The sequence below is a fragment of the Hyperolius riggenbachi genome, chromosome 4 (assembly GCF_040937935.1).
Source record: "Hyperolius riggenbachi isolate aHypRig1 chromosome 4, aHypRig1.pri, whole genome shotgun sequence".
NCBI lineage: Eukaryota > Metazoa > Chordata > Amphibia > Anura > Hyperoliidae > Hyperolius > Hyperolius riggenbachi.
In genome coordinates, this window is record NC_090649.1 from 431,353,340 (window position 1) to 431,359,339 (window position 6,000).

The following is a 6,000-nucleotide window of genomic DNA, read 5'->3' on the forward strand; positions in this document are numbered from 1 at the left end:
CCTGGTACAGAACTCGGTACAGTACCTCGTACATTGGAAAGGGTACGGCATTGAGGAGAGGCAATGGGTACCTGGGAATCGTATGCATGCGGATGACTTAGTGAGGGAGTTTCATGCCTTACATCCAGGGAAACCTGGAAGGAGCTGTCCGGAGTCCACTCCTCAGGGGGGGGGAGTACTGTGAGAAAGCGTGGAGGAGCCGCCGCCATGAGCCAGCGGTGGGCGGCTCCTTCCGCGCATGGCGAGCCTGCACGCGAAGAGGCAGCCGCCTCCTCTCGGTATGGAGCGGCTGTCCCCGTGCATGGCTCGGCGAAACGCGCGCATACCCCCGCTGCGGACACACCGCTGAGCGGGGCTGCGCTGGCTGGGACCCGTAGTCCCTCTAGTTTTAGAGTGACACGCGCGCGCACTCAGGCAGGGGATATATGGCAGCAAGGAAGGAATCAGCTGACCAGGCTGGTCAGCTGATTCTGGCTCCACACCTCATTGGTCCAGCACTTAGGGAGGTGCTGGAGAGAGGATCAGGTATATATACTGCTGGCTGTTCACTTGTTCCTTGTCTGGCGTTGCGATCACATATGTGGGAGCACCCAGATCCGTAGTCAGATCCGCAAGTGTGCCGGGACCAGCTGGAGCTGTAATCCTACACTTAGCTAGATTATTGATAGCTAAAGTACTAGTTTGATTGTGTTTATCTGTTATGACCTATTGCCTGCCTGACCATCCTTCTGAACTCTGATCTTGTACCTCGATATTTCTGATACTCTGTTGCCGAACCCCGGCTCGTTCCTAGACTCTGCTTCTGCCTCCTGATTTGTACCCCGATATATCTGATACCCCGTTGCTGAACCTTGCCTGTACTTTGACTCCGCCTTTGCCTACTGTATCTGTACTTTTTCTGTCCGTGTGTTACGACCTGGCTTGTCCGACCTCGAGAACCGACCTCACGATTGGAGGCGGTTCCCCGTCCTGTTAGTGTCACTTCCTCCTGAGTGTCACTCTCGGGCTATCCTTCCTACTGTCAGTCAGACTCCTCCCGTCTTGGAGAGCTCAGGTCTGCGGAAGGAATCCGTGCAGTTCACCTTGCTGCACGGAGGCCTAGGCCTCCAAGTGTTACTGTTACACCAAACACTACACTCTACTTAGGTGAGCAGAGGTTAGTTAGTATATTGGATTATCGGTGATACTGCAGATCACGTATAATCTGGTATACATCTGTATTTCCTGTGATACTGCAGATCACCGGTAATCAGATCCTCTCTGTGCTTCACCGATCGTTACAGAAAATAATCTGATGAGATGAAAAAAAAATATATCTCTAACCCTAATTATAAATAAAACTTTTTCCTGAAATACCATGGTTTTATTTTGCTTTTAAAGCAAGGCCGGATTTATATTTTTTCCACCCCTACGCCAAGAATGCTGGGGCTGTCCTTCCATGTGCACCTCCCATTCCATGTGACACCCCCTCTTCCATGTGTATGATCCTTGTACTGCAGACCCTCTCTTTAATGTGCAGTTCCCTTGGGCAACAGCTTCCTTTTTTCATGTGTTACTCCCCATTTGCAGCCTTCTCTTTCATATATAGTAGCAATTGCCCCCTCGGGCTGCACCAGCCTAAGGCCCTGGGCATTGTGGCCTTTCCAGAAATCCGTCCCTGTTTTAAAGTATGCCTATAAGGAAAAAGTGTCCCAAATAGAGAATTATCTCAGTAGAAGGAAGCCTTTGGATAATCCAGAGGCTTTCCCTGTCTCCCCCCATCTCTCGGCCCCAGTGGTGGGAACCCCTGAACCCTATCAACAAGAGCTTGTCAACCGAGCATAGCCACACTGCGCAAGTGCAGGACAGCTTGCACCTGCACAGTAGCACAGAGCTTCTCAGGCTTGGCTTTTTCAGATGAGTATGAGCAGCTCTGTGCACTGCATAGGCCATCATGCGCCTGCACAGTGTGCAAAGAGGAGCATGTCTGTGAGCTGTCAGAGGGCCCTGGGCAGTGGTGGTTGTCTGGAGGAGGTTTCCTCTACCGCAGCAACTATCTGGATTTTTCTCCCCTCCACAGATGTGCTTTAAAAGTTGAAAGTCAAAGTTTTGTCTGCAATGGGAACTTTTTAACTGTTTCCTACACAAAGATGTGTTTATCAGCCACACAGGAGGTTTATAACCTCTAATTAGTTGGTGCGTACACACGCTGGTCAAAATTCAGCAGAGCCAACCCCGACATTCGTTTCTGCCGAGAATATTCTAGTGTGTACAGCATCGTCACCACAAGATCTGGATTGCCACATCACCATGGCCCAGAGCTTGTTCAATTTATCCACTTCATCAAATAATTTGAAAAACCTAATCAATTCAATATACCATGAAGGTATGATCAATTTTTCTGAAAACAATTGGTAGAAAAATGATCCAATGAAACATCTAATTTTCTAAGTTTTGTATCTGATGTTTCCAACACATCTGATCAGATATTTATTGAAAAAAATTGGAAAAATTGTTTGTTTTGCCAGGATGCTGTACAGGATCTTTGAAGGCATATCTCATTATCATTAATGTATCTGTTTGGTGTACACAGCAAACAAGGCACCTCCCATGTTCACTGTGTACATCAAACAGATACTCCTGTATATGTTTGCCTGAAGAAGCAGGGTAGACAACTACCGCCCTATCTCCCTCCTCCCCTTTGCCTCAAAACTCCTTGAGCGTCTGGTTCACAAACGCCTGACCCAGTACCTCAATGCCAACTCACTGCTAGACCCACTGCAATCTGGATTTCGGCCTGCCCACTCAACCGAAACTGCTCTCACCAAAGTGCTCAATGACGTTGCCTTAGCTAAAGCTGAAGGTAAATACTCCTCCTTGACCTTTCAGCAGCTTTTGAGACAGTAGATCATACCCTAATCCTCCTGTCCCTCCAGTCCATGGGCATTCACGATCTCGCCCTGACCTGGTTTTCATCCTACCTCTCCAACCGCTCCTTCACGACCTCCTTCAATGAGTCCTCGTCCACCCTCAACCACCTCTCGGTGGGAGTCCCCCAAGGCTCAGTCCTTGGCCCCCTACTGTTCTCCCTATACACATCCTCCATTGGCAAGGTTATCTCCTCCATGGGTTTTAACTATCATCTGTATGCAGATGACACCCAAATCTACCTCCACACCCCTGACATCTCAACCACTACCATGGACAAGGTGTCCTCCTGCCTATCAGCCTTCTCCTCCTGGATGTCCGCTAGGTTCCTGAAACTAAATCTAGACAAAACAGAATTTATGATCTTCCCACCTCGGCTATCCCTGAACCTCCCAGATGAACATGTCACTGTTAACCACACTACAATTCGCCCTACCTCTCAAGCCCGCTGTCTGGGTGTCACCCTGGACTCCAAACTCTCCTTCACTCCCCACATCCAAAACCTCACAAAGTCCTGCAACTTCCACCTTCATAACATCTGTAAGATTCACCCTTTCCTGATCTCTGCCACCACCAAACTCCTCAACCATGCGCTCATAATTTCCCGCCTCGACTACTGTAATGCCCTTCTGTCTGGTCTCCCTATGACCCGAATAGCCCCACTGCAGTCCATCATGAATGCGGCAGCCAGAATTATCCACTCCTCCCATCGCTCCACCAGGGTGGCTCCCCTCCTTGAATCCCTCCACTGGTTTCCTATCCAGTCCAGAATTAGATTCAAGATATTGCGTCTGACCTACAAATCTGTCCACAAATCCCTGTCCAACCTACATTTCCGATCTTACTCAGAGGTACACACCTAGCCGTTCACTCCGTTCCTCCAATGAACTTCGCCTGACCGCCCCCCGCATCACACAGTCCCATGCACGCCACCAGGACTTCTCAAGAGCTGTTCCAACACTTTGGAACTCTCTACCTCCACTTATTAGGGCAGCCCCCTCCTTCAACATCTTCAAGAAGGCCCTCAAAACTCACCTTTTCACTCTGGCCTACCACCCCTCACAATTGCTCTAAACCCACAATGGAACTCTGGTCCCTACCTTTCGTGTCTCTACCTCTCCTTCTAGATTGTGAGCCTTTGGGCAGGGTCCTCCTCCTTTTGTGTCCTACCTGATCTTGCACCTCCATTACTGTGCACCCATGCTATGCACTTGAGTGAACCTAACTTGCCTAATCTCCATGCTCCATCCAGTGACTAAGCATTACCTGGTACTCATACTATGGTGTGTGATCTGGTTTTCTTGTATTCCTGTATTGTCATATTGCTGTATGTCACCACTAAATATTGTCTGTAACCTAAATTAATGTTCAGCGCTGCATAATATGTTGGCGCTTTATAAATACAATAAATAATAATAATAAAAAAAAATAATAGACCTGCGAAATGCATCACATTTTGGAGTTTTTGTCCTAATAAAGCTGTTTTTTCAAAGAGGCCATTTTTGTGTTCAGTTGGGAGGCAAACCCACCACTACCTTCCCTTTTTAAACTGTTTTTCATATATTTTATACTACTGGTGCCTACCTACTACTACATTACTTGTCATCCACCCTTGGTGGACGGGTGTCACCCCATTCCTAGTACAGAGAGAAACTTATTAAACTGAGCGGGGTCAAGTTTATTCTTCCCAACTGCAATTTCAGTGGTTGCCTTTATGGTAACTCTTGCTTGTTAGTATTACTCTACCATAGATATACTTAAAACAAAACTTATTCAGCAGTGATGCATTGTGGGAGACACTCCAACCTGAATAATCGCAAATACCTTCTGTTTTAAGAAGGCAAACTTTAGTTTTGCATTGCATTTTAGTAAGAGGGCTTTTTAGTCCTTCTTAGCTCCTTACACACTCCTACGAGTTGTGGTTCACCGTGAGCTTTCTGGGTAGTCTGTAACTATAAATGTGCTTACTAACTCTATTCGGTACATTCTACACTATATTGGGCTATCAATTCTACTTTTGTATTTCTTCAAATAATATAGTGTATGCTCGGCAAAAGAAAGACTCTGAAAGTCTTGCTGCTCATCACCAGGCGGTCATGAAGCAGCAATACACTTGTAATGTGTTGTATGGTTGATTGATTGCAGGACTGGTATGCTTACAATACGAGAGGGATGGCAGGAAATGATGATATAGTAATGTTTAGTGTTGTTCTGTCTTCCCCATAGATCTGCACAGTGGCATAGCCATTTTTCAACCAGAGTTATGCTGCATTCTCCACACATCCACACTTAAGCATCTCTAAAAGGTAAGTGACAGCTGAGAAGAAAATATGATTTATCCTAATCCTTATCTCTCGGTATTTGGTCTTCATCAGCATTACATTATTTTCTTTCCCTCCCACGGGTAAATACTTTAGAAGGGAAGTCTGTCTGTATTGTGTGAAAAGAAAGTAGCGAAACCTCCTACTGAACCATCAGTGAAGAATGCTGACTGAATGTATGTAACCATAAGGAGTCACACAAGAATCTCCATCCGGTAGTAGGAGGAGGGAAACAAGATCTTTTAAGGATATTCCACCTAAAGTAATACTGAAGTGTCCTGAAAAAAAGTTAGACACTCCTCCATGGAGAGCAGAGCCGGGACAAGGTCCTCCAGCACCCAAGGCTGAGACATCAAAGTGCGCCCCTCCATCCTTTCCACCCTTCCCACCCCAGCCATCACACACTGATTGCTATGAGACTAAGAGGCGCCCCAGGGCCCCCAACACCTTAATCTCTAGTAATCTGGCTTGCAGTCACTGTATCCCCCTTTCTTATTTCTCTCTGCTTCAAACACAATAGAGCATTGTTTCTCAAACCTGTCCCCGTGACTCCCCAATGGTGCATGTTTTGCAGGCAACTTCACCTATGCACAGGTGGGGTAATTAGTGCCTCATCTACATGGAATGCACCTAGCTGAGACACTAATTACAACACCTGTGCATAGGTAAGGTTGCCTGCAAAACATGCACCATTGGGAAGTCACGAGGACAGGTTTGAGAAACACTGCAATAGAGGAATGATAGCTGAGTGAGTTGTGCGCATCCTCCTACA